General features: G+C 40.4%; 1 protein-coding gene across 1 annotated transcript in view; it reads right to left on the reverse strand.

Annotated features, from left to right (window-relative positions):
* pacsin1a (protein kinase C and casein kinase substrate in neurons 1a) overlaps positions 1–25,088 on the reverse strand; it is a 75,439-nt gene extending 50,351 nt beyond the window's left edge. The window contains exon 1 of the mRNA XM_067446955.1: positions 24,929–25,088. The gene's annotated coding sequence lies outside the window, so the exon portion shown is untranslated. The remainder of the gene's footprint in view (positions 1–24,928) is intronic.
* Positions 25,089–25,378: the final 290 nt, after the last annotated feature.

A 25,378-nucleotide genomic window follows, 5' to 3' on the forward strand; every position in this document is an offset into this window, starting at 1 on the left:
ACTGACCCACAACACCACACCTGCCCCTAACTTTACCCTTAAACTGACCCACACCACCACACCTGCCCCTAACTTTACCCTTAAACTGACCCACACCTCCACACCTGCCCCTAACTTTACCCTTAACCTGACCCACACCACCACACCTGTCCCTAACTCTACCCTTAAACTGACCCACACCACCACACCTGACCCTAACTTTACCCTTAAACTGACCAACAACACCACACCTGCCCCTAACTTTACCCTTAAACTGACCCACACCTCCACACCTGCCCCTAACTTTACCCTTAACCTGACCCACACCACCACACCTGTCCCTAACTCTACCCTTAAACTGACCCACACCTCCACACCTGCCCCTAACTTTACCCTTAAACTGACCCACACCTCCACACCTGTCCCTAACTTTACCCTTAAACTGACCCACACCACCACACGTGTCCCTAACCCTACCCTTAAACTGACCCACACCTCCACACCTGCCCCTAACTTTACCCTTAAACTGACCCACACCTCCACACCTGTCCCTAACTTTACCCTTAAACTTACCCACACCACCACACCTGTCCCTAACCCTACCCTTAAACTGACCCACACCACCACACCTGTCCCTAACTCTACCCTTAAACTGACCCACACCACCACACCTGTCCCTAACTCTACCCTTAAACTGACCCACACCACCACACCTGTCCCTAACTCTACCCTTAAACTGACCCACACCACCACACCTGTCCCTAACTTTACCCTTAAACTTACCCACAACACCACACCTGCCCCTAACTTTACCCTTAAACTGACCAACAACACCACACCTGCCCCTAACTTTACCCTTAAACTGACCCACACCTCCACACCTGCCCCTAACTTTACCCTTAACCTGACCCACACCACCACACCTGTCCCTAACTCTACCCTTAAACTGACCCACACCACCACACCTGACCCTAACTTTACCCTTAAACTGACCAACAACACCACACCTGCCCCTAACTTTACCCTTAAACTGACCCACACCTCCACACCTGCCCCTAACTTTACCCTTAACCTGACCCACACCACCACACCTGTCCCTAACTCTACCCTTAAACTGACCCACACCTCCACACCTGCCCCTAACTTTACCCTTAAACTGACCCACACCTCCACACCTGTCCCTAACTTTACCCTTAAACTGACCCACACCACCACACGTGTCCCTAACCCTACCCTTAAACTGACCCACACCTCCACACCTGCCCCTAACTTTACCCTTAAACTGACCCACACCTCCACACCTGTCCCTAACTTTACCCTTAAACTTACCCACACCACCACACCTGTCCCTAACCCTACCCTTAAACTGACCCACACCACCACACCTGTCCCTAACTCTACCCTTAAACTGACCCACACCACCACACCTGTCCCTAACTCTACCCTTAAACTGACCCACACCACCACACCTGTCCCTAACTCTACCCTTAAACTGACCCACACCACCACACCTGTCCCTAACTTTACCCTTAAACTTACCCACACCACCACACCTGTCCCTAACTTTACCCTTAAACTTACCCACACCACCACACCTGTCCCTAACTCTACCCTTAAACTGACCCACACCACCACACCTGTCCCTAACTCTACCCTTAAACTGACCCACACCACCACACCTGTCCCTAACTTTACCCTTAAACTGACCCACACCACCACACCTGACCCTAACTTTACCCTTAAACTGACCCACACCACCACACCTGTCCCTAACCTTACCCTTAAACTGACCCACACCACCACACCTGTCCCTAACTCTACCCTTAAACTGACCCACACCACCACACCTGTCCCTAACTCTACCCTTAAACTGACCCACACCACCACACCTGTCCCTAACTCTACCCTTAAACTGACCCACACCACCACACCTGTCCCTAACTTTACCCTTAAACTGACCCACACCACCACACCTGTCCCTAACTCTACCCTTAAACTGACCCACACCACCACACCTGTCCCTAACTTTACCCTTAAACTGACCCACACCACCACACCTGTCCCTAACTTTACCCTTAAACTGACCCACACCACCACACCTGTCCCTAACTCTACCCTTAAACTGACCCACACCACCACACCTGTCCCTAACTTTACCCTTAGACTGACCCACACCACCACACCTTTCCCTAACTTTACCCTTAAACTGACCCACACCACCACACCTGTCCCTAACTTTACCCTTAAAATGACCCACACCACCACACCTGTCCCTAACTTTACCCTTAAACTGACCCACACCACCACACCTGACCCTAACTTTACCCTTAAAATGACCCACACCACCACACCTGACCCTAACTTTACCCTTAAACTGACCCACACCACCACACCTGACCCTAACTTTACCCTTAAACTGACCCACACCACCACACCTGTCCCTAACTCTACCCTTAAAATGACCCACACCACCACACCTGTCCCTAACTTTACCCTTAAACTGACCCACACCACCACACCTGACCCTAACTTTACCCTTAAAATGACCCACACCACCACACCTGACCCTAACTTTACCCTTAAACTGACCCACACCACCACACCTGTCCCTAACTCTACCCTTAAAATGACCCACACCACCACACCTGTCCCTAACTTTACCCTTAAACTGACCCACACCACCACACCTGACCCTAACTTTACCCTTAAACTGACCCACACCACCACACCTGTCCCTAACTTTACCCTTAGACTGACCCACACCACCACACCTGTCCCTAACTCTACCCTTAAACTGACCCACACCACCACACCTGACCCTAACTTTACCCTTAAACTGACCCACACCACCACACCTGTCCCTAACTCTACCCTTAAAATGACCCACACCACCACACCTGTCCCTAACTTTACCCTTAAACTGACCCACACCACCACACCTGACCCTAACTTTACCCTTAAACTGACCCACACCACCACACCTGTCCCTAACTCTACCCTTAAAATGACCCACACCACCACACCTGTCCCTAACTTTACCCTTAAACTGACCCACACCACCACACCTGACCCTAACTTTACCCTTAAACTGACCCACACCACCACACCTGTCCCTAACCTTACCCTTAAACTGACCCACACCTCCACACCTGCCCCTAGCTATACCCGTATCTCACCTCAAAGGGTTAGTTCACCCAAAAATGTAATTTATGTCATCAATGAATCTAGTTTTGCTTCACACCCATAAGACCTCCGTTCATCTTCAGGCACAGTTAACGATATTTTATATTTAGTCCGAGAGCGTATGCAAGTGTATGCACACTATACTGTCCATTAGATTGGAGCCAGCAAAAACTATGACTTTATTCAGCTTTGTCTTCTCTTCCGCGTCTGTATTCAATCCTCTAATAAACATTCAAACGGTTATGAATCAGCGGATTGATTCATGATTCGGATCACCAATGTCACAATGATTTCAGCAGTTTGACACGAGATCAGAATCATGAATCAATCCGCTGATTCATAACCGTTTGAATCTTAATTAGAGGATTGAATACAGACGCGGAAGAGAAGACAATGCTGAATAAAGTCGTAGTTTTTGTTATTTTTGGACCAAAATTTATTTTGGATGCTTCAAGAGACTCTGATTAACCCACTGATGTCTCATATGGACTACTGTGATGATGTTTTTATTCCCTTTCTGGACATGGACAGTATAGTGTGCATACACTTGCATACGCTCTCGGACTAAATATGAAATATCTTTAACTGTGTGTGAAGATGAACAGAGGTCTTACGGGTGTGGAACAACGTTAGGGGGAGTCATTAATGATCATGAATCATTTTTGGGTGAACTAACCCACTAATATCAGCAAAAGTGCTTAGCAGTACAATTTGAACACAGTAAGTACATTGTACTTATTTGCTGATGTAAGTACATAGTACTTAAGGCCACCTAATATAAAGTGGGGCCATATTTTTTGTCATTGAACAATTTATGAAGGGATCTAAAAAGCAACAAAAAAAAAAAAAAAAACGCTTTGACAGTCTGTTATCAGGCAGCTTATGATACTTTGAACTGTGTGGTGTCATGGTTTTGTCATGGCAAACGAGCCATTAGCAAAAATCTAAACATTCAAATCGTGTGCTTTCTGGAGGATCCTGCGCATGCTGAGAAAATACTGTTCAAAGGAAGGGGAAAGCTGGCTAGCCCTGTCCAAGTTTATTGACCTTTGTTTCTATCTTTAGCTAAGCTAAATCATTTTAACTACAAAATGACATTGAATGTACAGAATACACACATACTTGTTGGCATAAACCTCTTAGTAATTTATTTACTTTAAAAATCAGATATTTCTACCTTTAATTTGAGACAAACTTCGAGTAGAGAGCATGCTGAAGGCAAATGGTTTTCGACCAATGGAGGTTTTTAAAACTTATAAGAGGTCTAAAGACATTAGAAACCTACTAATCTCAACTCACAGAGACGCAGAGAAGATGGTGGAACTAACTGATTTTGTTTTGGGACATAAAAAAGATGTATTTTCCCAGGTGAGGGTTTGAGCTGGAGTATGGCTGCAGTGGATTGGTGCAGGTATAACTTCACTTTGTAGGTCAAACGCAGAAGTGAGTTAGCATTTTAGCACTTCTGGTTCCCTCGTCCCGGAGTCGATGGGTTTTTTGAATGGGTTTTGTTTAAATGGAATAAGGTCTGTGGTGAACACAAGCTCAAGTCTCGTTTTATTCTGCGACATAAAACACATCAGTACTACTCCATTCGTGATTTTTTTTTATATCTATATATATAATTTTAGCAATCAAAGTGCTTTGCATGAATCTCCTCCACCACCAGGATGATGCGACGGCAGCCATATTGTGCCAGAACGCTCACCACACACCGGCTGATTGGTGGAGAGGAGCCCGAGTGATGAAGCCAATCAGGAAAGGTGGATGATTAGGAGGCTATGATGGACAGAGGCCAGTGGGCAAATTTGGCCAGGATGCCGGGATTCCAACCATACTCTTTATCGAAGGACATTCTGGGATTCGTAATGACCACAGAGAGTCAAAACCTCGTTTTGACGTCTCATTTGAAGGACGGCTCTTGTTACAGTACAGTGTCCCCATCACTATACTGCGGCGTTAGGACCCACACAGACCACAGGGTGAGCGCCCCCTGCTGGCCTTACTAACACTTCTGGACTACTTAATTACATTTGGTTCACAAGTAAAACTTAAACAGAACAGGCACAGAACATCTTATGCTACAATGAGTCAGCAGTGCTTTCCTACTGCACATCGGACACCTGGTGAAGCTGAAGTTATTGTTGAAAGGTTATGTTCCACCTGGACTAATCCCATGTTTTTATAGATATAGTAACTATAAGTCTACTAAAGGGTAGTTGAAGTAAAGCCATGTGTGCAGTTTATTGTAAGTTTAACAAAAAAAATTGTTGCAAATAATCAGTATCGCTTATAAAAAATAAATATCGGTCGATCACTACTCGCAAGTCAAAATTTGAACGATACATTTTCCAAAAACAGTGAGCTTGTAATCATGACTTCCGAAGTAGGAAGTATTCCGATAGCATTGTAATTAAAATTCGTTTTTTACACAGGTAAAACTCTTAAAGGAACAGGCGCAGAATATCTTATGGAACAATAAATTGGCAGTGCTTTCACACACACCTGGTGAAGCTGAAGTCACGCTACAATGGACATGCAAAGAAAAGGAGAATAGAGTGGCGTGGTCTAGTAGTAGTTGTTATCAATGCTGTTATCTTCAATTCAACACTGAATGGCCGTTCACGTCATTGTGGCACCTGCTGTCTATGCAGGTCTCTGTAATTCAGAGATAATCTGTTATTTAACCCAAAACAATTGTTTTTGCAAGATGGATTCATTCATTTTCTAATCACATTCTGCTATTTGATATTCTGCATACTGATAAAACATTTTAAAAGTTGTTTTAGACAAAAGCATCTGGCATATGCGTAAATACAGTTTTCACTGAAGATTACATAAAACTACCTCAGGTCCAAAGTGTGGTATATTTTTTTAATCCATTAAATTTGAATTCATTCAATTCCAATTCAAAGACTCATCTTTCTAAGATAAGCAACTAAAATGCTCAACAAGGAAAAATATTTCATTTGTTTACAGCTGCAGTGTGTAGTATTTATGAGGATCTATTGACAGAAATACAATATAATATAGAGCAACAGTGGGGCGGCAGTGGCTCAGTGGTTCATGTATTTTGTCTACAAACCAGAAGGTTGGTGGTTCAACCCCCGGTTCCACCTGACCAAGTGTCGAAGTGTCCATGAGCAAGACACCTAACCCCAGCTGCTCCCGTCGAGCTGGCGCCTTACATGGCTGACACCGCCGTCGGTGTATGAATGGGTGAATGTGAGGCAAAAATGTAAAGCGCTTTGGATGGCCATAGGGTCTGTTACAAGCGCTATATAAATGCAGTCCATTTGCCATACATAACTATGTTTTCAGTGGAGTATAAATGTATGTAAATATTAAATGTAAAAATAAATGACTTTACTTGTTGGGGCACATGACTATTAACTAATTCAAAATTATTTCAAAACCCATAACCACAATTACATATTACTTAATCAATTAGTTAATAGTCATGTGCCCCAACAAGTAAAGTCATAATATAATGATAACTTTATAAATCATTAGCTAATGATTAATTAAAGCAGACAACTGGAAGTTGAAATGCCTGGCTTTGTCCCGTTATGGTAATTAATACAAATAATTTACATTATTTAATATAATATTTTATTAAGGAATTAATACAGTATGACACATTTAACTAATAACAATTGAATGATTACTTAATCTATTAATCATATATAATGCTCATTAGTTGCTGATGCAGTAATCATTAATAAAATGGGTTAGTTCATCATTAGTAATACATTAACTCATGATTATCTGTGCATTAGTTGAAGGGGTACTTCAGCGCTGGGAAGATGAATCTGTATTTAAACTGGGTCATCAATGTATTAGAAATGTGAAATTATTTTTGAATTTGGTGCTTTCTAGACTGAGAAAAGACAGAAAATGTATTTTTGTCTGATGGGGATGAAAGACTACAATTCCCAGAATGCTTCGCTGCCCTGTGAGGCCACTCCCAAAGCCACCGCTACTGAATCACTGATCACCACCGCGTTCATCTTCATAAAATCAGTTCAGTTAGACAACAGACACTACAATTAAAAACTCAAAGTGTGTGTTCAATATATTGTGATTTATCCACTGAGGAAGTGTCCGCACAAACGCAGCAGGAGTCAGATTACACGCATCGTGAATGAGCTGAATGAGAGCTGAGGTAAACGCGTCCGCACTCGCTGCAGCAGTTCTCAACGCGTGTTCAGTCTGGCGCGTGTCCAGTTCATGCCTTTGGAAGATTAATTTTCTTAGGAATTAGCTTGAGAAGATAAAATACTCACTTTGCTCCGCCGGCAAAAAAAAAATTTCATATACCGAAATTCATTATCTTTTATTATACGCAGTTTAATATAATTTTTAAAAAAACATTGCATCACAACAGACCCCCGCCCTGCCCCCCAATCCAATCCCGTCACCACACATTCTCCATGTGCTTCGAATGGGAGGGGTGAGAAGTGGGTGGTTGCAATTCACAAACTCACCACTACACACTGCTAACATTTACACACTGCACCTTTAATATAAAGATATTTGCCAAAGGAAATAGGCTAAGAACAGGGACAATGACGTGACATCCATAATGTATTCACCATTTTTCTCTCCTAAATTACTGAAAAGTCACTGCTTTGCCATTTATGCAGAATGTAAGTGCATTGCTATCATCTTAACCACTAGTTCAAGAGCTTGTGTAACATGAAAACTCATCACTATGATTCATCGTCTTTCAATCCACCCACGGTTGTGTTGTGCACTCGTCACTTTTACTTAAAATGGCTGTCAACTCCACTGATGGGTTGTGAATTTCTCCCCATTCTCTTCATTACAAATATTACCATCTGTAGATTGAATCCACAGGCCAATCACTGTTGTAGATGACTAACTATTGACTGAGTAGGCACTCTGTTGAATCTGAATCTGAAGAATGTCAAGTTTGTTTCATTTGCTCTCTGTGGAGCACTTACAGCAAATATAACTGAAGCAGCAGTTTCCCCTTTAACAGTTGTTTTTTCTTCCTTTTTCCCCCCCAGAAGATCTAGCTGCGCTGTTCAACACCTTTCCCAAGCATCAGTTCAGATTATGTTTGCGACCTCTCTTACTTTTATGCTGGCTATGTAGTCCACTTCTTTCTTGAACAAAGACGATTTCTTTAACATTTCTCACAATAAATAACACAACCTCAACTGACCCTCAAGAAAAGGTTTGTGAAGTCATGTATTACCCAGTTACCTAAGAAATCTCTTTTTCAATAGACCTCTAAAAATGTTAAAGCCATTTATCAACAAAATGTTTTTAAAATGGTTACAAGAATAAAACAGGCCCTCTCTGTCAGTTTGTAATTTCTCCTTTTGCAATCATTCTGATATTACATTGATAGCCATGGGGCTAGCACTAAATATTATCACTGGACTAGGGGTGTGCGAAATTGACAAAAATGCTATATCTCAATATTTTCTGGGATTTCACCGATAACGATAATTTGACAATATTTTGCTGAGTGTGTTATTGTGTTGGTACCCTTGGCAGGCTTAGGACTGCCGTGGACCAAGACTAGTTTTTGATATTCTTCATATTCTGTAGTAGTTATTATTATATGCATGCTTCTTCTTTTGTGTCCATTTCATAAACTGAATCAAATGTAATTATCATAATAAGACACAATAGGGCTGTTACCAATCAAATGAAATAAGTATCAACATAATTCTTCAAACAAACATCTTTGCAATGCCGAGGAAACTCAGAAACTGCATCTGAAGCGACACTTTGATCATTTGTGACTGCTTAATGCTGCTCAGAGGTGACAAATGAATAGCCTGCAGTTACAAAGGCATACATATGTAATGTGTATCCCCATATATGTTGAATACTGATATTTCCCAGGTCTTTGTGACTGTGTGCAGAGCTTCTTCCAATCTCTTGGGGATTTATCCCCACCCAGTGGACTTATGTTAGATCTGTGTTGTTCAAATATGTTGTAAGGTCTCCATGATGCATGAAGAGCATGAAGAGAGAGACACTTGTCCTTGAAGAATGTAGGCCAAGGTTGCCACTGAGATCCGCTATATGAGTCTCAACTCTATTCAAAGTCTGGGACACCTTCTTAAGATACTGGGAGAGACATTGAGGTACTGATAAACCACAGTACCTGATAAATCACAACTGGGTGGCCTTTGTCATTGGCATAGGCTGATTCTATCAAGTTGTCAAGCCCAGATATTGACAGTTTTGGAAAGGCATAGTTACCCTCAAATGTAGCCTCACAAGTTGAAGACAGTGAAGGAGGGGGGAGTGAAGGCAGGGACCCCCTAGTGAAGCCAAAGACTAAGGGACAGATCAGTTACAAAAAACGATTTCCGTTCAGTCCATAATGGGCCTAGTTCCACGACTGGACCCCCAGTGATCCTCATAGCTGCTTCATCAGTCTGAAACTCACTTCAGATGTTATCTCCAGACCTTACAGACCATAACCTTATCTCCAGACCTTACACTCTTGAGAATAAAGGACATTTCTTGCATTTATGCTTCCATGTAGAATCTTTAACATTCATGGAAGCTTCCTATTGCACAAAAGGTATAGTCCAAATAAGAGTAAACTGTTCTTAAGATTATTAAAATGTTCTTCACACTAAGAAAAAAGGCTCCCAGGACTCGATATTAACGCTTGTCCGGGACAAGTGGATTTTTTGAAGGGACAAGAGAAAGAGAATTTTACTAGCCCGACAGGACAAGAGGTTGACTAAAACATAAAAAAAAAAAAAAAAAAAAAAAATCCAGCTATTCACCAAAATGCAAGAATGATTCTGCATTAATTTAGTGTAAGTGGTGATTGATAGTGGATAATAATATACCGTATATACTCGAATATAGGACGACCCTGAATATAAGGCGACCCCCCATTTTCCAGAAAAAGGGGGAAAATAGATTTTTTATTATATAGGATAGTTTTTTATTATATAGGATAGTTTTCAACAGGAAATAATTTTATTTGAAAATTCTACTGATAATTCATTGGAGAATTTTTTTTTTTTTAACACCATTCATTACAGGGCTCAACATTAATCCGGGATATGTTGTTTTTTGCAAGCAATATTCTCACCAGTGTTCAATCAGCATAGGGCTGTTACCAATCAAATTAAATGATTTACACTGAAAATTACAACTGCATTAAATAATTTTATGAGATTTGTATTTTTGGATAAATAAGACATTTTAGAAAGTATGTTTAAACATGAAAATAAACCATTGAGTCATTCATTCAAACGATTCATTCAAACGGCTGATTCATTCAAGAATGAGGCAGTTATTGAATCTTTGATCTAACCGATTCATTCAAACATTAAATCATTCAGTAACGCACACTGTTGCTGTGAGACTGTGCTGTTAGGAACTCTGTTGCTTGGAATCATTGTTTGGAAATATTTTCACTGCTGAAATAGAAAACACTTAATATTGCATCTAAAATGCAAGTGACTTAATGTTAATTTGTTTATTGAACTGTCATATAAAATCAGTGTCATTTCAGTCGTGATGATATTCAGGAAAACACTCTTTTGGTTGAGGCTCATATGTTGTGATTTCTCCTCGAGAGGCTGCGCGAGCATCAACAGCGTGATCTTGTTATCGTCAGTTCATTATTATACATTATACTATTATCGATATGTGATTTTGTCTATATTGCGAATATAAGAGGACTCCTCATTTTTCGGCCTATTTTTAGGACACAAACCTCATCTTATATTCAGGTATATACGGTATAATGTAGTATAATGAACTGACGTTACAAGGTTGAGCTCTTGAGGCTCGTGCAGCCTCATGAGGAGAAATGGGAACAAGTGAGCTTCGCTCACAGAGAAACTGTGACATACTGCTGTAAAAATGTGGAGTTTTTATATTTATAACAACATATGACACAGTTAGCAAAAATATTTCCAAACAAAGATCACAGCAGAACCGTAATGCGTCTCATAGCAACAGTGTGTTATTAAATGATTCAATCAAAGAATCAAAGATTCAATGACCTGTTCATAAACGACTGCCTCATTTTTGAATGAATCAGCCGTTTGAACGAATCGACTCAATGACTCACTCATTAAGACGGCTTGCTCCCACCTACTGGCAGTTTAGTTTCATGTTTAAAACTAATGTTCATGTTCTTTCAAACTTTTCTTCTTTTTATATTCCAAAAATATTTTAAAAAATCTCATAACATTATTTAATACAGTAGTCATTTTTCAGTGTAAATTATTTAATTTGATTGGTAACGGCCCTATAGTGTCTTATTCTAGTTTCATTTATTGATCAAATTTAAGAATCTAAAATTAAAGCTGAAGAATAGCCTATACTTAATAAGATTAGGGGGTAAATGCTCTTTATATAAGGTAAAAAATAAAAAATAAAAAACACAAATGCTGATTTACCAGATATGTATGCAGATGTCAAAGTTGATTGAACACTTGTGAAAATATTGCTTCATAATAAATTATATATACAACACACACACACACAAACACATTTTTACTCGGACAAGTGAATGACAGATTTACTTGCACGTGAACAGGCTTAATGTCGTGCCCTGGGTTCTTTTACGAACTGTTCACTAAAAGGTCGTTTGGGGAACAAATGTCTCTTCTATGTCAGTGTTTCTCAAACCATGACCTGAGGACACCCGCCATTGCACATTTTGGATGTCTCCCTCATCTAACACGCCTGATTCAGCTCATTAGTAGACACTGCAAGACTTGAATCGGGTGTGACGGATGAGGGAGAAATCCAAAATGTGCAGTAGGGGGGGTCCCAGGACAGCTTTGAAAACCACTGGTCTATGGGATCCCTGCGAAAACCTTTTGGAAACTTTATTTTTTAAGAGTTCTTTAAGTGCGCCTGTTCTCACCAAGTGAGAAATCCTGTCTCTGTGAAGCCATTCATTACTGTGCTGACCAGCCATTATCCAGCATCAAGTTGGGGATGAGTTTAGATGCCTAGTTGCCCGGATGGACTTAACAAAGTCTGAAATTAGCACTAATCAATGTCATCAATGTTGTACATGTAACATCATTGCACCCTAAACTTCCTGGGCTGTATTTAAGTCCACTTTTTTTATGGCCTTTATCGCTAACTTCCCTGCATCATTGCTTGCATTGCATAAGTGCCAAATACTTGCGCCTCACTAGCAATGGGTTAAAAAGGAACGCCCCAAACCCATGGTCACTTGAGTAAAATAAGTGTGAGCACTGCGAGTTGCTTGTGTTGTCACAATCGTGTGCAAATGAGTAGACTCTAGGGATGCCACGATACTCAATATAATATTGAACCGTTCGGTACGGCATTCACGGTTCAGTACGCGCTGGTGAATTGTGCATTTAATTAATTATTTCCAATTCCTTCCGTTTTAAATATTTCTCTCAGTTTATTTCGGCTCTGTTTGAGTGTGCCCGCGAGTCTACGAGCTGATATGAGCAAATATCCAATCATATGCACTAAAGTTAAGGGTGCCGTGTTTTAAAGCCTTGCCGGTTAAACATTTCATTCGCTTATCCACTGTTTTGCATTGAGCGCGCACTAAACGTCTGTCAAACACGTGATTACTGGACAGTCTTACTGCGCTAATACTGTTAAACACACACACGGCGAACATATAAACACAGTCGGTTATGTCTAAAGTGAAAGTAAAATCGCGTGCGTCTAAATATGAGATGTGAGCAGGTCTTCAATTGACAGCAGCAGCCTATAGTGAACACGCTGTCCTTAAAGGGACAGTTCACCTCTAAAATGATGTTAATAAAAAAACCTTTAATACTGTATCTTTTAATCAATGTTGTATATTGAAGGATATGTAGTTTTCATTTTAGCCTACATTTATTTATTTAATTTCATACTTGTGTTAATGTACATCTCCGAGCTGCCACTGTAAATATATATTTATTTTATATTATACAATACACTGGGAATGTGTACAAGGGTTTTTTAGGTAAAATGTTAAGTTTAAGTTAGGCTTTTCAAGTCTTTTAAGTATAATAAAGAAAGAGTATTGCAACAAAAACATTTTCTCCTTAACCTTTTTCTGTTCCAGTCGCCTAAGAAAAACGAACCGAACTGAAAAACCGTGGTTAAAAACCGAGGTATGTATTGAACCGTGGACTAACTGTATTGTTGCATCCCTAGTAGACTCGCTCCCTCCGTCAAAATCAAGGGGTCGATCATCTGTCTAAATAAACTTCCCTCATCCACTTGATGAAATAGAAACCACTTTAAAATGTAGGTGGGGAAAATGCTCAGGGTTGTTTGCGAGTGTATGTCTAAAAGTGAAATTTAATGCAACACTGATGGGCCAAGAGGAGAGCAAGCTGATCTTCTGACCTGGGAGTGAGGTGATCATCTGACATTTCTACTAATATCTAACTACTCTCGGTCCAAAAACAATGATTGCAAACAAACTCTAGGACGGTTCTCTTAAAGGGGTGGTTCTGTGTTTTTTTTTTTTCTAGGCTTGGTTGTGTTTATGGGGCGCAGTATAACATGTCTTAATACTTCTTTTTTTTTTTAACGCTGTATTTTTATTATATTCTCCCTTTATTCCACACCGCTGTCTCCACTGTCCTTTGAACGGCCCGTTTGCTTCCTGCTTCTATGAAGCCCATCCCTCTGAAAAACTCAATGGTCTTAGATAGGTTAGATGGCCAAATGTAGTTTCCTGTATTTTTATTGGCTGAAGTTTCACAGCTTGTCCGGAAACACCACGCCCCTTCCCATTACGGGCAGAAGTCACGTCTGCGGAGACTAGGGAGGGTTTATGATGTCACCAACCCAGGAAGAAGCTCGCTGTAGTCCAAACCGGCCATTTTTGTAGGCAATAAACTGCCGTAACTTTACAAGACAATATCTCCGTTTGCATTGAACTGTCAGCGCTGTATCTTAGCAGATACTGTTTATGCTCAAGCAGCAACATTACACACTAACTAAAGTTAAAGAAGTGAAATTGCATGCAACCACCCCTTTAAGGTGTGAAAGCAGTCTAACTCAGTGTCTGATTCTGTGAGTGAGCACATTAGATATCACAGATGAAAACCAAAAGAGCACCTCTTCATCTTAAAATGTTGTGTAATTGCACTCCTCTGTGGGGGAATGCTGTCCCGATGAAGTCTTGATTTCTGCTTTAGCTGTATTTTAACATTCGTATAGTGTTTGTGTCTTGACATAGTTCACCTCTAGACATCGCTGGGAATCCAGAGAGAGCGTGTTTGAATTTACTGCAGTATTAATACAAATGTAGTGTATACTTTAACACCGGGAATGGCAACTGCATTCGTATAGTGTTTGCTAGTCTCTCAACAGTTACGAATCAAGCCACAATAAGCTCATGGAGCGAACTTGCCAATCACCTTGATGGATGATGCAGAGGAAACTCTGACCAATAAGTTTTACACACATGTGACTTGCGTGGACACATTTTGGTATGCTTTGAAAGGTTGCCTTATGAAAGCGAACCGATCCAAGAAGAAACTGCAGCATTGTAACATATTAAATCCCTGTTTCGGAACAAAACAGAGTTGTCGGCGCTCATCAATTATGGCTTTGCAGGGTGTCAGTCTCTATATATCATTTCTGGGTCAAGACCCAAATTACAGAATAAAGATAAGCTATAAATAACTTCCTAATATTGCTGTTCCTTCCAAATGTGCTGAGTGCTTTAAACACAATTCTGGCTTTATCAACTGCACATGCTTCCTAAACACAGGTGCACCACTTCTCTACCCCCACCCCACAAGATGAGGACTTCATCCGATTAGTCGACTAGTGAAGTCTGAAACCAGTTCATTCTGTCATTAATTAGACAGCAGTCATTAATATGTGTTACTGCATTTGAAGCAATGCCTATTTAAGCCATTGATCGTATTGTCTCTAGCAAAAAACAAAAACAAAATCATTACAGTGCCAAGTGAACTGTGTTAGACAATTGAGCAAACTTTAGTTCGGGCTTGTTAGCTCTGAGTAACCCTTCTGTAAATGAAGGTAAGGGACTTATTAAAGTAGCATTTGTACAGCAATTATGCACATGTGTTTTGTCATTGTTTGTAGGTAATTGGTAATTGTATGTATAATCAGATATTGGATAAGCAGGTAATCTTAGAACAATTCAAGCGCTAAATGTCTTTAAACCTGTTGTGTGTGTGTGTGTGTGTGTGTGTGTGTGTGTGTGTGTGTGTGTGTGTGTGTGTGTGTGTGTGTGTGTGTGTGTGTGTGTGTGTGTGTGTGTGTGTGTGTGTGTGTGTGTGTGTGTGTGTGTGTGTGTCTGCCACGAGCTGCAAAAACACATTTTGCTTTTAATATTTCTAATAATAGACTTATTCTGTGTACAGCATGGACAAACACTAGTAGTTTTATTTTTATAGAGCCACAAAAGAGACATTTTTTAATGTTTTTTAACTAAATATTTTCCGGCATTCAGTTAACAGCTGCTAGCCACATTATTATCCTTATCTGTCTGAAATTGAATTATTTTTATTTACAAATATCATGAATTCATCAATATATATTTATTATTTATTACACATCCTGACTGTTGTAAAGTTTCTGATCTACTAATTAAAAACTTGTTCAATTCTATTTTATACACAGTATATTGTACATAACTGTATAATAATATATTAAAGCTACAATATGTTATTTTTCGCCATTAGAGGTCACTTATTCCAATTTAGAGGCAGATAGGGATCTATTCATCAGCATTTTATTTTTAAATGTTTTAACTATCCTTGCTTTTATTTTTCGTTCTTACACATGGTATTCTTATTTCTTATGCATATTTTATTTAAGTATGTAAAGCACTTTGAATTGCCATTGTGTATGAAATGTACTATACAAATAAACTTGCCTTGCCTTTTTTAAAACAAAGGCGGAGTTTGAAGATGTATTGATTTTCTCAGAGCTTTTATTCTCGCGCAGACGAGCGTTTCTGCTTCTTTCGGTGTGTATGTGGGGTAAGGCAATGATGTTTTATCATATTACACACACACATTTGAGTGTGTTGAAAGTTGTGTTACGATGCTACTCGATGCTGTGCGTTCACTCGGCCGCTACTATGAGACACTTGTTCACACTGCAGTGAGCTCAAAGGATATTAGACATCTATGGTAAAACATGATAATAAGACTAACTGTGTTGAGCTTGATAACAATGATTCGTTTTCTGTCAATAAATTAATCCAGACAGTTGCTCAACCATCTAAATATATATATATATATATATATTAAAACGTATTTGGTGTTTCTATGGTAATCGGGGGTAACGTGGGTGTGATGTCCTGGTTAAAATCACTTATTTCTCTGGATTGAACATTCTTGGAAACATTTGGGATAATGTAAGTACACAAGTAAACAAAATATATAACACTGTTCTGGTTGTTTTTGGATATTTTAATCCAAAAACATCTTACATGGTGTGCCTTTAAAGTTGGAGTAAGTGTTTTCTGGTAACCGTTGTTGTTATTTCAAATCACCAAAACAAACACGCCCCTACCCCCAAAAGGGCGCTTGATAGCTCCGCACACATACGAAACCCAGGCAAAGACTATGGCAGAATCTGTGTGTTACTAATCCAGGTCAAATATTCAATGAAAAAGTGAATATTCATCACAAAAACACAAACCGTTCCAATGACAACTCGATAGAACACAAGCCAACAGTCCAGCTAACGATATATTACAATTATGACCAGATTAGAGTTATAGCGATCACAAAAACACAAACCATTCTAATGAACAACTCGATAAAACACGAGCACGACAGTCCAACTAATGACATAATTATGAAGGATAAAGGTTATATAGATCATGAAAAGAGGAAACAAACATATATTAGGAGTATAGTATCTTACCTTTTGGACACATTGTGTGAGCTGATCTTGAAACAGACACTGAGGAGATTTAGATGCTCCATACGGTGTGGAATTGAACGGGTCTTTATCATCGCTGAAGTGAGCCACACTACGATCGCAAATGGACTAACAAGCAAACATGACACACGAGCATATTCAAGCAAAAGCAGCATATATTAGTTCTGAGCTAATGTAGGTCCTGTGTGACTCGTGTGTTTTGAATAATGACAACAGGCACTGAGCCACTCTTCTCACCATAGACACGCCCCTTACTGCTGATTGGCTAACTCTCTCTTCTCACCATAGACACGCCCCTTACTGCTGATTGGCTAACTCTCTCTTCTCACCATAGACACGCCCCTTACTGCTGATTGACTAACTCTCTCTTCTCACCATAGACACGCCCCTTACTGCTGATTGGCTAACTCTCTCTTCTCACCATAGACACACCCCTTACTGCTGATTGGCTAACTCTCTCTTCTCACCATAGACACACCCCTTACTGCTGATTGGCTAACTCTCTCTTCTCACCATAGACACGCCCCTTACTGCTGATTGGCTAACTCTCTCTTCTCACCATAGACACGCCCCTTACTGCTGATTGACTAACTCTCTCTTCTCACCATAGACACGCCCCTTACTGCTGATTGGCTAACTCTCTCTTCTCACCATAGACACACCCCTTACTGCTGATTGGCTAACTCTCTCTTCTCACCATAGACACGCCCCTTACTGCTGATTGGCTAACTCTCTCTTCTCACCATAGACACGCCCCTTACTGCTGATTGGCTAACTCTCTCTTCTCACCATCATCATTAGACACGCCCCTTACAGCTGATTGGCTAACTCTCTCTTCTCACCATCATCATTAGACACGCCCCTTACCTGCTGATTGGCTAACTCTCTCTTCTCACCATCATCATTAGACACTCCCCTTACCTGCTGATTGGCTAACTCTCTCTTCTCACCATCATCATTAGACACGCCCCTTACCTGCTGATTGGCTAACTCTCTCTTCTCACCATCATCATTAGACACGCCCCTTACAGCTGATTGGCTAACTCTCTCTTCTCACCATCATCATTAGACACGCCCCTTACCTGCTGATTGGCTAACTCTCTCTTCTCACCATCATCATTAGACACTCCCCTTACCTGCTGATTGGCTAACTCTCTCTTCTCACCATCATCATTAGACACGCCCCTTACCTGCTGATTGGCTAACTCTCTCTTCTCACCATCATCATTAGACACGCCCCTTACCTGTTGATTGGCTAACTCTCTCTTCTCACCATCATTAGTAGACACGCCCCTTACCTGCTAATTGGCTACAAGTTTGTTATTCCACTCAGCCCGAGTCCTTTTTCTAACCTTAAGTCCACCTTTTAACCACCTTAAAGTCAATCATACCAAAGAATGTCCATTGTAAATAAAAAAAAACTGCCAAATAGTTTTGATGCGTTCAGTGCAGCTGACTTTGTAAAGATTTTGCTGCGCAAACTAATGCTATAAAAAGCCTAGACTTCCATGTCCATTTAACTAATGTAACAGAATATTAATAAAGCATACTTGGCATACTTAAAGTGTCATCCTTTGAATTAAAGAGCAATTTCCTCTCTGTATAAAGCCGGGATGAGGCCATGTCAGGACTATTTCCTATGCAGTTTGTGCACAGTATACACAATGAAGACTTTATATTAAAATATATTGTTTATATTTAATTTATATTGTTTCTCAAACAAATATTGCATGCATGGTTAGCGGAAAATCTGCATTGCCTATTCATTGTAATTGTATGGAAAACAACTACCAGCACAGCCTTCAGAATGTCATTTTAAAAACGGATGAGCATAACGGTGACGTGATTCTCAACAATCATGCCGTAAAGCAGCAACAAACACAACACCAGTGCAAATAGCTCAGTAAACAGCAGCGCAGTATTTCGCATGAGTCACTCATTCTGCAGTCCATGCTGGGAACCACAGTCCTGCCACTGAAGAAAAGGAACTGACAGCTGCCTAAGGGATGTACTTTACTCTCAAGAGACATGAATGTAGCTGGTTTAAAAATGGAAGCAGCTCCAGCTTCTCTACCCAAGAAGTCGTCTGAATCTGTGACGACTAAAGTTGAAATCAATAGGCCTGTTAATGTAGGAAACGGCATCAACATATTGGTCAAATATTTAACAGGCAGACTGTCCCAGCATAGAGTGTGTTCTTTGGTTGAGTTTTTTGCAGGGGTATTTTCTTCTCCCCTCCCTCCTCATTTTAGGGTGTTTTCACACTTGGCATGTTTGGTTGGAATAAAACAAACCCTGGTGCGATTGCTCTGTTAGTGCGGTTCATTTGAATTAGGGTGCTTTCACACCTGCCTCATTTAGTTCGTCGTCCCTGCGGTTTATTTGGGCAGATTTCGAAGCTGCAATTGCACTCGGGTGCGCACCAAAAGCGGACCAAACAAGCGTAGCGAGACCTCCGTGAAGACGTGCTCTTTGTGCGCTTTCAAACGAACACTGGAGCGGTTCATTTATGGTGAGAACGTGATCTGACCTCAAACAGGCCCAACAGCCTTCAGAACTATGCATTTTTGGACTAAACCAGCTGCCATAGTCTTTCTTTTCTAGCTGGATCCGTGCTTCTTTCTCGAAATGTATAGTTTGCCTGTATACAAACTATGTAGTATATGATCCAACCAGCCCACGCAGTCGCTCCATAGCATGACTTACAAAAGCGACATGTTTTCTGCTGGCTTTTCCTGGACACATCTCACCAGCGAGCGATGTGGATGTTTCACTAGCTCATCAACTGATTCGGATCAGAGCGGTTAGTGTGGTGTGAAAAGGAACCAAAACGAATGAAAAATTCTACAATGTTTTATTTTTTTGCCCTTGGTCCGGACCAATTGGGCCGAACTACAGATGTGAAAGTTGCCGTCTGAACTGTGAAGATGGGTCTCGCTCCGCTTCCAAATCAACTCTGGTGCGGTTCCAATGAAATATGAACGCAACATGGACCAAAGGGATGTAAATGAACGAAAAACAGGACATGATGTCACAAGATGCGATCCAAAAAAGGTCACATCTGTTTTTTTCTCGCTATAGTCGTGATGTTGCCCGTCACAGTTCGGCACAGGCGCCAGAACAGCATCTCTTCGCAGCAGATCTTGGTTTGTGTGTGACGGAGGGATTCCTGGTGCTTTTTTGACTCCTTTACACACTTCATGAGCTCTTCACGAGTTCTCAACTGGTCAAAATACATATAAATTATTTGTCTGGCTATCACCAGACCAAGCTCAATTCAAGACTGAATATTGGACTGGGGAGTCTGATCTGTATTTTCTACTGCACAAGAGGAGTGATCAACGAGCATTATTCAAATGACTCTGTACGCAATTGGATAGTCCTTCAACCAATCAGACCACAAGAGGCGTGATCAATGGGCATAGTTCAAATGACTCTGTACGCAATTGGATAGTCCTTCAACCAATCAGACCACAAGAGGCGTGATCAATGGGCATAGTTCAAATGACTCTGTACGCAATTGGATAGTCCTTCAACCAATCAGACCACAAGAGGTGTGATCAATGGGCATAGTTCAAATGACTCTGTCCGCAATTGGATAGTCCTTCAACCAATCAGACCACAAGAGGCGAGATCAATGGGCATCGTTCAAATGACTCTGTATACCATGAGCGTCAGAAGCCAAAAAAAATGTGGATGGGTCCTCTTCCAGAAAATGTTTACTGGAGTAGATGCCAATTACATTAAGAACAAATATATCGTCCTGTTTAGTAAATGTCTGCTTGGACTAGACAAAATTACAGAATTATACAGTGGCAATAGTGTAGGGGTATCAAGTTTTGAAGCAAATCGACAAGAGGATCGAATCCACCTTTTACCAAACTCGCTATACTCCCTTTTTCCATCACAGAACAGATCGGAAAGGCATTTATTTTCAATAAAAATTAAGAAAATATAAGATTTTTCTTTTTAAAAGGAGGGGGGTAGGTAAACAGACATGTACTGATGAGTTAGAGACGCTAAAAATAAAAGTATAAATGATAAAAGTAAGTGGTTTCAATATCGTTGGTCTTAAAAAGTGGGTGGGTCTTGTCACACCCACATACAATGTTTCCGACAGCCATGCTCTGTACGCAATTGGATAGTCCTTCAACCAATCAGACCAACGATCAATGGCTTCTCTATCCGTCATCGTGTTAAACCCGCCAATAGCGCGCCAGGTGGATAAGCCAGTCTGTGATTGGTCCCCGCAAAAGTGTAACAGAAGCAGGATAAATGAACGTACAGGTTTCCAGACTGAGCTGTAGGGCCAAATCAAATCTGGGTTTAGCCAGCCTATATGTTTGTGCCTTTTACCCCCGGTTTCACAGACAAGGCTAAAGCTAGACCCAGACTAAAATGTTTGAGCTGTTTTAACTGAACGCAACTTGCACTGACAAATCTTAAATTTAAGCCACTGCCATTGTTTTGTCTCAAGATGCACACCAGTAATGTTTCTAAGGCACATTTATAAAAGCTACTTAAAGGGTTAGTTCACCAAAAATGAAATGTGTCATTAAATCTCTTCTTCCACGTTTGTTATCAATCCTCAAATAAAGATTCAAACGGTTATGATTCAGCGGATTGATTCATGTTTCGGATCGCCAATGTCACGTGATTTCAGCAGTTTGACACGAGATCAGAATCATGCATCAATCCGCTGATTCATGATCGTTTGAATCTTTATTTGAGGTTTGAAAACAAACGCGGAAGAGAAGACAATGCTGAATAAAGTCGTAGTTTTTGTTATTTTTGGACCCAAATGTATTTTGGATGCTTCAAGAGATTGTAATTAACCCACTGATGTCTCATATGGACTACTGTGATGATGTTTTTATTCCCTTTCTGGACATGGACAGTATAGTGCAACCCAGGCTCGTTGGAAATACGTGACTCTGCCTACCTTTTTGCAACACCCGAATTATGTACCTCCAGGTACGTTTACCAGCACTTTTTGGGTGAAACGTCCACCGGAGGCGCTAAGTGGTAATATTTTTTTTCGTATTTCCAATGAGCCTGGGTTGGTATAGTGTGCATGCACTTGCATACGCTCTCGGACTAAACATAAAATATCGTAAACTGTGTTTCTGAAGATGAACGGAGGTCTTACGGGTGTGGAACGACATTAGGGTGAGGAGTTAATGACTCAAATTTCATTTTTGGGTGAACTAACACTTTAAGGCCTAATGCTGGCTTAATCTAAACCCTGTATGTGCAACCAGGCCTTTATGTGTAATACCAGAACTGGTTGTTTTGGCTGGTGAGAAAGCTAGAAAAAAAAAATTATTTTTCTTTTCTTTTCTTTAACGCTACAATGTGTAACTTTTTTAGTTTATTCTTAGCTAAAAACACTTAGTTCTTTCAAAAATATATGTGCTCATTAATGTATATTTACGTCTTTCAAGTAATAAAGTATTCTCGTAAGTTTATAATATGCCATTGAAAATACATACGGGTGAAGGGTTCGAATGCTGTTCGCCATGTTGGCCCTACATCTTGAAAGTACATTAGCCAAAGAGGGACATACCCATAAAATCAAGCTTCGCCTTTCGCGTTTTAACACTTGATGGCACTCATTGACGAGGTCGAACTGAAAGCCATGTTAATCTTGGACTAAATCGGCCACCGTAGGAGTTCAAACGAAATCGGAATTGAGAGGAACAGAAACTAATATTCCCTGGATGGTCATTTACCTTTACACCGCTAGATGGGGGGAAATATCACACAGTGTAGCTTTAACAAAATATGGACCAAAATGGAAAGAGCTAATTTTCTAAACTCTTAATATCATATATTAGACACTACTGCAACATTTTTAAAGATAAAGAGGACCAATCTGGTTTCAGCACCGCGGACAGCAACCAACACAACACAATACAGAAATGATTCAACAGACCAGGGGTGTCCAATCCTGATCCAAAAGGGCCATTGTCCCGCAAAGTTCAGCTCCAATCCCAATTAAACACACCTGGACCAGCTAATCATAGTATAAACTTGTGTTGAGCCAAGTTGGAGCTGAACTCTGCAGGACAGTGGCCCTCCAGGACTGAGTTTGGACACCCTTGCAATAGACACAGTAAAACAAATACGACCCTGGAGCACAAAACCAGTCCAGCGCCTCACGGGTATATTTGTGGCGATAGCCAACAATACATTGAATGGGTCAAAATTATTACATTTTCTTTTATGCCAAAAAATAATTAGGATGTTAAGTAAAGATCATGTTCCATGAAGATATTTTGTAAATTTCCTAATGTAAATATATATTTAAAAAATGTATTATTATTAGTAATATGCATTGCTAGGGACTTCATCTGGACAACGTTAAAGGAGATTTTCCCAATATTTAAATTTTTTCACCCTTAGATTCAATATTTTCAAATCAGCCAAATATTGTCCTTACAAACCACACATCAATGGAAATCTTATTTAGCTTTCATATTATGTATAAATCTCAATGAATAAACAAAAAGACCCTTATGATTGGTTTTGTGGTCCAGGAAATTGGTTTTTAGCTAGGCAAAGTCATCACACTGCAAGAAATCTCGAAGTATGTAGCAAATATGACAATAAATTAATTTGGAAAAATAATAATATTAACTGACTGCTTGTTTTTAACCTCCACAACATCATACAACAAGCATGGAATTGATTCCATGTTTAAATGAATGAATTATGTTTAAAAAAATAAAATAAAATAGAAAACAGTGGGCCAAGCAACTCGAAGCATCGTCGCTTTATCACAATGATTTAGGCCTATGTGTATGAAAGAGCATTATTTACAACCAAAAAAAGAGGGGGAAAGCCAGTTACTTGACCTTATGTGGTCATCTGGAAAAAAAATTAGCAGATAAAATATGATCTGTGTATTACTATTAACATGCAATGGGGCGCGTCAAAGTCCATTAACATCTTCTGAAGAGGTTCTCATCGATACACTCAAGAGGCGTTAAGTGTATTCAAAGCTTTCCGTGTATTATATAGACATGCCGATGTAATACACGAGCTCAAAATAAAAGCACAGATTGATTAATATCTCTCTATGTGAGGTAAATATCGTTTCTTCATCGATGACTGTCAAGTGTTGTTGTTGATGCTGGCTGTTACATAACGACCAGTTGAGATGCAATCCTTCAATGTGTTATTTTCCGACAGGTTTTACAGCAAACGTGAGCGATGCATTTTCATTTTCATCGAATGTCGGATCAAATAATCCCAAGCAGACTGATATGACTGGTGACATTTTCTTGTTTTGTTTATCTCTCCTCGCCATCTGCGTAAAAGCAACGCCAACCAGCAGAGCTCTTGAAGAAAAAACATTTATGTTTGATGTTCATAACGTTATCAAAACGGCGTTGCTTATGATTTTTCCCCCCTTTGGCTACAAATGATTCATTTGTGCTATTCATCGTGACCTTTCTTTTCGTGAAACAATCCCCATGTTTCATTCACTACAGCGACGGTTTATTTAAGTCAAGCTATTTACTCGATGGATGGATGTCCTTAAATTATTATTTTAATGCATGGCAAAACAAGTAAGGTCAGTATGGGCATATTGCATGGAATATGCCTTTAATATGCCTAACGACGCACCGTTACCGCGGCTGCTCGCTCGCTATTTTATTTGTGTATTTTATTTTGGACATGTCGCTATTTAACATGATTTCGTGCCATGATGTGCACGGAGAAAATATATAGAGAGAGAGCGAAAGTATAAAAAGGAAGAGAGGTCTGGACAGAAACACTTCCACACAGAGCAATTCTCAGATAAAATATGCACCATTCAATAATAATATTCACCGTGCCGTAACATGAATATAAGATAGTTTCCTACCGAGATGAGTGCCGTATGAGCGCCGTGCGGTCGGTTTTCTCGCTCGCAGTGATAGAAGGTGACCCCGCGCGCCCGTGTCCCTCCGCATCCGCCAGATCACGATGTGCGCAGCGATGCGCTCGACGCGACGCGCGCTCTCCGCCGGTGGGGGATGGTCCAACCGGAGCTGTCACTCACACACGACAGGCAGGGAAACACCGGCGTCCAATGATCAGAGAAAAACACGCCTGGTGCTTGTTTATACAATCCTATCCGCATTTGTGACCATGGACCAAAAAAAACACACTCACAAGGGTCCTTATTTTTTATTGAGATGAATAAATAAGCTTTTCGTTGATGTATGGTCTGTTCGGATTGGACAATATTTGGCTTGAGATACAACTAGGCCTATTTGAAAATATGTAATCTGAGGGTGCAAACCTGACTGTAAAAAAAAATACCGGTGCAAAC

This window comes from Pseudorasbora parva, chromosome 6 (genome assembly GCF_024679245.1).
Source record: "Pseudorasbora parva isolate DD20220531a chromosome 6, ASM2467924v1, whole genome shotgun sequence".
Lineage (NCBI taxonomy): Eukaryota > Metazoa > Chordata > Actinopteri > Cypriniformes > Gobionidae > Pseudorasbora > Pseudorasbora parva.